The sequence below is a fragment of the Neoarius graeffei genome, chromosome 10 (assembly GCF_027579695.1).
Source record: "Neoarius graeffei isolate fNeoGra1 chromosome 10, fNeoGra1.pri, whole genome shotgun sequence".
Taxonomy (NCBI): domain Eukaryota; kingdom Metazoa; phylum Chordata; class Actinopteri; order Siluriformes; family Ariidae; genus Neoarius; species Neoarius graeffei.
Window position 1 is genome coordinate 35,513,148 of NC_083578.1, and position 9,621 is coordinate 35,522,768.

The following is a 9,621-nucleotide window of genomic DNA, read 5'->3' on the forward strand; positions in this document are numbered from 1 at the left end:
TAAACAGCCTTTATTAATATGCCCAAAGTGAAACAAAAGAATGTTTCACAGACAAAAGAGCAGACTAATTTAGCCGAAGAAGAGCCGGTCGAGGACGACACAAATAGTCATTCTGACATGGGGGAGCTACAGGTGGCTACAGACATGGCTAGCTTGCAGGTGATACTACAGGAATCGAGAGACTTTCGGTGTGAAAAGGCAGACACTCTCCGAGAAATACGAGAGGACATTAAGGCAACCAACAGCAGAGTGGACTAAGCTGAAACACAAATCTCAGAGACGGAGGAAAGAGTGCAAGGGTTGGAAGAGGCCATGAGGAAACTGCTAAAGCTACAGGCCAGGCTGGAAGCTAGGCTAATGGATCAGGAGGGAAGAGCAAGAAGGGAGAACATAAGAATTCATGGTCTAGAGCAGGGGTATTCAATTAAAAGTCACTGAGGTCCAGTTATTAAATTTTGTCCAAGTAGAAGGTGCGAACCGAAGTCCAGCTTGTGTCTTATAGCCTTCCCCTATGTCCACATTTTCATATGGTTTCAACAATATTTATTGTTAATTTCCAATGCAGGAAATGAACTGAGTGCACAACTATCTCTTTTACCATAAATAAAAGTAGTCCCAGGAAAATAAATTCAAGGCCTTTATTTCAGATTAAAGAAAACAGAAACCTCAGAATAAAATAAATAAAAAAGTGCAAACAGAGTGGAATAACTCCTTTTTCTCTTAAATTAAAGCGGTCCCAACCTGAAGAATTGAAGGCCTACACTTCAAGTAAAAAAGTCAACTCAGAAAACATTAACTAAAAAGTGCAAACAGAGCATTGATTTCACATTTTCTCTTCTTTGTTCTTAAAATAAGGAGGTCCCAGCCTAAAAAAATGAGGGCCTACTTTTCAAGAAAAAAAAGTCCACATTTTCAGAAAACAAGTGGCTTGTTGGGGGGGAAATGCAAACAGAACATTTTTCTTTGAACTTTTCTCTTTTAATTCTTCTTCTTTTACTTTTCTTAATGAGAAAAATGGGCATGTGGCTGACCTGCCAGTAATTTAAATCTTGGTTGGAATGGAGTAAGTGCCATTCTCATGCAGATATGTAGGTGTTCATTGTTGAGCCTAGAACGGTACTTGGTTTTGACAATGTTCATAGTGGAAAAAGCTGACTCACAGCTGTAAGTCGATCCAAACATAGTCAAGGTGTGCAGTGCTCCTTTGGTTAGACCAGGGAACACACTCTCAGAAACAGTCTGTAACCAGAAAGTAGCAGGGTCAGTTGTCTCAAAATGCTCTCTTAATGCAGCATTTCCTTGCAGATCAATGTCTCAGCAACGGCGTTTAAGCACTCCTTCACAACTGTCCCATCACTAAATGGTTTTTTTTATGTTGCCCCAAAATCCACGCTACTTTTAAGGAACATTCGTTTGCACGTTGCTGGGCTGTAAATGTATGTGTGATGAGTCAGGTAGACCTGTCATACTGTGCTTGCAGTTCGGTTATTTTGCGTGCCCTCAGCTCGGACTTCAGGGGATAACTTTGCTCAAAAGAGCTGTGCTTCGTTTCGTAGTGGCGCTTCACGTTGCCGCTTTTAATTAATGCCACGTTTTCGGAGCATATGAGGCACACTGGTTTTGAAGTGCTTGCCGGAAGAATGAACATATATTTCTCCGTCCATTCATCTTCAAAACAACGATTTTCCTTGTCTACTTTCCGCCGCCTTTTGGAGCAAGCCATGTTGTCACGGTCGGTTGTCTCTGAACTTAACTCTCTTCCTCTCTGCTTGTTGCTTTGCTGTGGCATGCTGGGTAAACTAACGATTTTATTGTCTCAACTGAGTGAAGCTATTGTTGTATTAACTGGAGTAGCAGTGCCCGCTGTCAATAGCCACGACCGTCCAAAATAATGCTCCATGAAAATTACTTAATCTCGTGAATTTACCATTGGTCACGGGTCCAGACAGAACCATCATTGGGTCTGGATCCGGACCGAGGTCCGCCATTTGGTGATGCCTGGTCTAGAGGAAGGGTCAGAGGACAACTCCTCATCGATGATAGTATTTGTGGAAAATCTGCTTAAGGACAAACTGAAGTTGCCTCATACTGACGACCTCAAGATTGAGCGCGTACACCGCACCTTAAGCCCGAAACCACCAACCAAATCTCCCCTGCGATCCATAGTTGTCAGGTTTTCGAGCAGTAAAACTAAAGAAGAAATCTTAAAGCTGACATGGCAAAAAAAAAAGAATTTATGTATCGAGAGAAGAGTTTTTGTGGACCATGACTATGCACCAGAAATCCTCAGGAAGCATCAGTGAGTGCATTTACATGCACATAGAGAAAATCGAATTTCTGCCGTTGCTCGACTGAAATCAAAGTTCTAAATGCTATGGATACACCTTAGCTAGGCTGAAATTGAACTGAACTTGATTTCTCGTAATCGAGCTACACGGCCTAGATTATGCGATTTTTGCCGAGCTACTTAGTGCATGTAAACCTTACTTACTTCAGCTACTTACTTCAGCACTGCCCCTTCCGGAAGTGACGAGTGACGAGACCACAAGCGGGAAACATGACAGCCTCGGTCGGCATGACAACAATAGTAGCGAGCAGCAGAAGAGGTCAGGAGGAACAAACGAAGAAGAGAAAATGGCGAGCAGAAACGTGCACTTCTGGAGCAATGAGGAGACAGAGTTCATGCTCATTCAGCTTAAGGAGTTGAATATATTAAAATTCATGGATGGGAGAAAAACACGCAATGGAGAACACGGAACTGATAACTTTGTTTACACTCTTGAATAGCTCTTCTTCATGATGACAACCGGAAGTGTATCAACACAATGGGGCATGTAGCGCCACCTGTGGCTCGGGTGCACAATGTACCTCACACAATAGCTCGATTTCCTTGTGTGCATGTAGGATTGGATTTCTCTGGCACCCCTGCTGGGACCCTTTGCTCGATTACCGACAGCAGCTCGATTTGGATGTGCATGTAAACGTACTGAGTAATACACAGAGGCGAAGAAAGTGCTGAAGGAGAATAAAATTCAGTTTCAAACTCCTTTCCCAGCCAAAATGAAAGTGTTCTATGAGGGAGAGACATGCCTGTACAACTCGGCAGAGGAGGCCACCAAAGACATGTTGAGGAGAGGTCTCTCCATGACAATATACAAACCACCGGTGAGCTGGGATGACAGAATTAAAAACTTGATGTGGCACAAGACCCAACCCCCAGAGGAGATGTGCAACAGGCCGAAGCTCAGCGGGACAATTATAAAAAGAGACTGGACATTTTCAGGCGGGAGTGAACAATGGATTTGATTTTGTTTCAGCGCGAGTTTTTCACGATAAGGAGGTAAAGCTCCTTCAATTGGTGAGATACATTTGGAGAGAGAAGTGGAGAGAGAAGTGGGATGTTTAGCAGTGAATGTGAGACAATCAAGTAATAAATATTTGGCACAGGGTGTGTTTTGGGCTAGGATAAAAACATTAACAATATGAAGTACCTGATTGGGGAAGGACTGACCAAGCTAAAAGCATGGAGCACTTTGAATCGTTAAAGGAGGGCCCTCCACAACCAGGGATGAATGGAGGCTTTCCCTTCAAGCTGGCAGAAGATCTCAGTTCTTTCAGGGTCACAAAAAAGACCTCAAAACAGAAAGTTCAACTTAGGACAATATCAAAATGTAACAAGTTAATGTTTTTCTGGGACTGTTCTATTTATGTTCTTTTATATGTTCAGGTTCTTTTGGAGTTTGACTGGAGGGGGGTATTGGGGTCAAAGGTGTCGACATAATATGGAAAGCCAAAAAGTTCCACTTAGGTTGGCTTCTTACAATGTGAAGGGTGTACTCAACCCGGTAAAAAGAAGTAGAATCCTGGGCAAAATGAGAAAAGACAGGGTTGATGTAATATTTCTTCAGGATACTCATTTAATTGAATCAGAACATGCCAAACTTAGAAGACAAGGTTTTGGTCAGGTTTATTCAGTGTCCTATAAATCAGGACACAGAAGGGGCGTGGCAACACTGATATCGGCAAGGGTAACTTTTGAAAAGATTTCAGAAATCAGAGATAAGGAAGGAAGATACAATATGGTGGTAGAAAGATTAGAAGGAACAGAAATTACTCTTCTAAATGGAAACGCACCTCCAGATGTGGCATGGGGATTCTACAGACAGATTTTCAATCTAATGATTACTAAAGCACAGGGAATGGTGATTTGTGGGGTGACTTTAATTTGAGACTGAATCCAAACTGGGATGTCTCAGGACTAACTCAAACTCAATCTAACACGGTAGGCAAGAAAGTGAGATGGATGTTAAGAGAGATGGGTGTTTGTGATGTATGGAGAGAACTCAATCCTAAAGTTAGAGACTACACCTTTTACTCATCACCGCACAGGTCCTATTCAATGATTTATTTATTTTTTTATGTATAACAAGGATATTGGCTTTGTAAGGTCATGTAAAATTGGAATAATGGACTTGTCAGACCACAGTCCTATTTATCTAGACTTAAATATAAAAAACAAGAAAAATACTTTCTCATGGAGACTGAACTCAAACGTACTTAGGGGGCAAATGAAGGAAGAACTGCAGAAAGAAATTCAGACATACCTTTCAGAGAATGATAATGGGGAAGTGTCCCCAATTATGGTGTGGGATGTCGGTAAGGCTGTTTTAAGACGGAGAATCATAGCGAAATTGACACTACAAAAGAAGCTCAGATGGGAAAAATTAGATAAATTAGAAAAAGAGCTGGAAAGTTTGAAAAGAAAATACAAAAACACTGCACTGAGACACTTCCAGGATCTTAAAGATAGTTTTGGATTAATTAATCACGAGTTTTATAGATTTTTGGAACTTAGACACTACTGAGGCAAAACAATGAGAAAGGAGGACTTGGACAAAATTAATTCAGGTATAGTGAGGATATTCTTACTGGGTTACAAGTCAGACCCTGGTCACAGAAATATATCAAAGTTATATAAGGGGCTACAAGAGTTAAAGGGTGAAGATACAATGTATATAAAGGAAAAATGGGAAAAGGAGAGTAATATTACAATGCAATTAGAGGTGTGGGAAAAACTTAATTTACAACAGTGGAAGAGTACATCAGCTCTGTCTTGGAGAATTTGGGTGGAAAAATATAGTAAGGTTTTTTCAAGTACCAGCACAAAGGAATTCCCTAGGAAGAGGTACATCATGTTGAAGGTCCTGTGGCAAGAGTAAAGCAACACATTTCCATATGTTTTGGGACTGCCTGGTTCCTTCAAAATACTGGGAGGAAATTAAGATGGCCATGGGGAAAGTTTTGAAAACAGTGATTCCATTCGGGTTTTAAACTTTGTATTTAAGTTTAAGACTGGACACTGTGAAGGGTTTTGAAAATAAATATATGTCCAATATTTTACTATTAGCGAGTAAGAAAGCTATCAAGAGGAAATGGTTGGCAATAGATTCTCCTACAATAGATGACTGGATCAAGGTGGTCCAGGATATTTTTATAATGGAGAAGCTAATTCAAGTTTGAAAGATACTGGAAAATTTGGACAAATTATGTAACAACCTTTAGACAAGATATTGAGTAACTCGACACAATGGCTCCCCCTATGTTTGGCTCCACTCCACTGGTTCTCCATCCATCCATTATCTGTAACCGCTTATCCTGTGCAGGGTTGTGGGCAAGCTGGAGCCTATCCCAGCTGACTATGGGCAAGGGGTGGAGTACACCCTGGACAAGTTGCCAGGTCATCGCAGGGCTGACACATAGAGACAAACAACCATTCACACTCTCACTCACACCTATGGTAAATTTAGAGCTCCACTTGTTCTGTTTCTTTTTTGCTGTTTTTAGGAGTTAGACTATTCTCAGTCAGAGGTATACGTGTAAACAGCCAGTTTTCTTTTTTTTTTAGTAATTATTATTCTCATTTTCCTTTTTCTCCCTTATGAAATACTATGTATAGGAAATAAGTATGCGGGGTTTGTGAATATGATTGTATAGGGATATACCTGAATATGGACATGTATGGATGAAGGGAATGTAGCTGTATGAGAGTGTGTATCCAGGCTTATATGCTTTTTTTTTGCCTTCATTTTATTTATTTATTTTGAATTTGCCTACTTGATCAGGTATATATGTATAGGACTATGGAGATGGATATGAGTATTGGTGCTTTTAAAAAAATAACTTACTTTGGTTTGATGATAAAGACTGGTAACATGATGACAAAGTTAAGAGCAACATGTATAGCCTGTTTCTCAAATAAAATAAAAAAATTAATAATTAAAAAAATTGTTTTACATACTGGTATATGTAATATGTAATGTTTTAATTTCCATGATGGAACCCGCCCAAAGGGATCAATAAAGTTCCATCTAATCTAATCTAATCTAATCTAATCTAATCTAATCTAATCTAATCTAATCTAATCTAATTAAATTTTCTGTGTAGCATGTGATATGTTAAAGAGATACATTTGAAAGCAACTGAAGAATGGGCTCATTATTTGTTTTTTTTAATTCCCTTTAGTTAAGTAAAGGAAGTGGAGCCTATTAGTGGATTTATTTTATTTGTTCATTCTAAAACATTTGTTTAGTAGGCTGATGTCCCACAGTTGAAAGAAAAGTTGTGACAGAAATATCTGTCAAATTTCTCATTGATTATAAAATACCACTACTATTGACCTATAAAGCATTGAATGGTCTTGCACCACAGTACCTGAGTGAACTTCTGGTCCTTTATGACCTGCCATGCCAACTTAGATCAAAAGGTGCAGGCTATCTTTTAGTACCACATATAGTGAAGACTACATCAGGGGACAGAGCCTTTTCTTACAAAGCCCCACAGTTATGGAATAGCCTTCCAAGTAGTGTTTGGGACTCAGACACAGTCTCAGTGTTTAAGTCTAGGCTGAACACACATCTTTTTAGTCAAGCCTTTTGTTAATAGCTTTTTATTAGGTAAAGGAGTAGATCTGGAAGGTTTTCAAGCATCAGGTGTTTTGGTAAACTGGGATGTATAGATGTTGTCATGCCCCCCACCAAACACACACACACACACACACACACACACACACACACACACACACACACACACACACACACACACACACATTCACTCAGGTTTGTTGATAGTGGAGTGGCTGGCTGCTTTATGCCCCAGGGCTCCATCATGTCTGTCTTACCTTCTGGCTCTCCCTTTTAGTTATCCTGCCATAGTTAGTCTTGCCGGAGTCCCCGCTTGCACTCAGCACAAAATGTATACTGTTTTTAACCATTAAGTGACATTGAGCATACCCAACAACCTGTGTCCCCCCCACCACCTCTCCCTTTGACTGTCTCTCTGTCAAATAACATGTCGATCATGAAACACCAGTCATGCTACTCTTTCGACCTGCCTGATCCATCCTGATGCCCTTTGTCTGGTTCGAGTCTCATCACATCACTCCTATAGAGTATGGCCCCATATAGACAGTCAAAAGTCACACTTGGAAGATGGCTCTGGACACTTACAGTTTTGCTATGCTGACTGAGGACTACAACTGCCATGATAACTTTAGGACTGCAGTTGTCATGTACAGTCTTGCACTCAAGTCTCCATCAATGAACAGCTGATAACATCAACAAAATAGACTTTTGTGGCAGCAGGGGAATGGTCAAGCATCAGCTGTGAACAGCAAGGAGGCAGGTTGAACCAGCAGGTAACATGTGATGAGGTGCACTTGTGTCAAATTACTGGCTGTCTATTAACCTGTGTCTCTGTGTATCTTGCAGACAGTCAGGAATGAGAGAGAGAGAGAGAGCTGTGACACCCTGTCACGTGTGTATTTGTTTTGTGTCCGGTCACTGAAAAGTGTGCAAAAATAAAGAGTTCACCTGGTTTGAAGCCTGCTTCCCGTTCTTCTGTTTCACAAAGTCTGAGAACTGTTCCACTGGTGCCGAAACCTGGGACTGAGGAACGAACGCCGCCATGGGATCCAAACCAGTCCAAGAACTCCTCCAAACGATCGCCGACGACCTCCAGCACCAGCAGCATGCCCTCATCATGCTGTCTGTTGATCTGGGCTGGTGCTTCTGGGCTCTGCTTAAAGCCCAGGCAGAGGATTGGTAGGTGATCCAGAGCTGGGTCCAGTCTGTGGGTGCTCCAGCCATCGTTCCTGCGGCCAGCATGGCCATCCAGCTGGTGAAGATGGGGCTGCAGGACAGCCCCAATGCCTTCATCGAGCTGTTTGAGTGTGTTGCAGAGGCAAGCTCATGGCCAACCTCACAGTGAGCAGCTCGCCTACTGCTGCTCCTGTCAGGGGAAGCGCAGCTCTTGGCTCGACAGCTCCCGGCCACCAACATGCTGGAATACCCCCACCTGAAGTGATCCATCTTACAGTGGGTCAGACATGGCCCAGAAGAGCAGCACCAGCGCTTCTGCACATTGGTTTATGGCAAAGTGGGCTGGCCATTCATGTTCACCCAACAGCTCCAAGATGCCTGTTGACAGTGGCTTCTGGCTGGCAAGTGCAATGTCAAAGCCATCATCAAGTGAGTGACACTGGAGTAGTTCATTGCTCAGCTGCCGAGCGGGATGCAAGTGTGGGTCCGATGTCACTGAATGATGTCGCTGGAGGAGGCAGTCTGACTGGCTGAGGATCATATGACGGAGTATCTGGAAGCAGGCTCTGTTACAACTACCTCTCCCTCTTAAGCACTTTCCCCTTCTCCTTCCCCCTCCCCCCGCCCCTCCCCTATCGCAGCCCTGCAGAAATGGGGGCCAACTCCCCAAAACCCACTCCCCACACCTGTGCCTATCCTCGTGCCTATCCTCGTGTTTCCACTCTCCCTTCTCCTTCTGTGTCACCATTAACCCCCCCTCTCTCTCCACAGATGAACACATCCATGCCCACCAGAACTGCAAGCGAGCCCAGGCAGGTCTGTAGATGCGGAGAGAAGGCGGGGAATCAGTGCTTATGCAAGGAGGCAGGGCTACTGATTCACATTCCTGATGCACCTCAGGCTTCCCCTGATTGAACGAAGGCATACAGGATAGCTTTGAGTATTCAAGGGGGTACACATCAGGCTTTGGTGGATTCAGGTTGTAATCAGACCTCCATACATCAAAGCCTGACTCAATGAGGGGCACTGGGAAATGCATGTTTGGTGAAGGTTAAAGGGGAACTGAAGGCAAATTTTTTATCATCAAAATGCTATTTATCTCATTTTATAAAATGTAGGAATGCATTTCTGACAGCTATTCTGTCACTGCTATAGCAAGTTATGAGTGTTTGAAATATATAATATATCAGTCCATAAGTCAAAGCAATGGCCATAAACGAGATTCGCTGAGACCTGTGCAAGACATCATAGGATGGAAGTAAAATGTACAGCGGAAATCAAAGTGACCAACATCTGCCAATGTTGTCAAAAGACGCACACGCCCTCCTTCGAATGCTGATGTAATCAAACCAGAAGTTTTCCCTGTGTCCGAAATCACTCCCTACTCACTATATAGGGTACTATATAGTGGGGATGCCATTTTGTAGTGCTGTCCGAAACCTTAGTGAGGATTATGTGGGAAATGCGCTCAGTATAATATGCATTTATCACAAAAATACATGCATGTATTTATTATTTTGAAAAC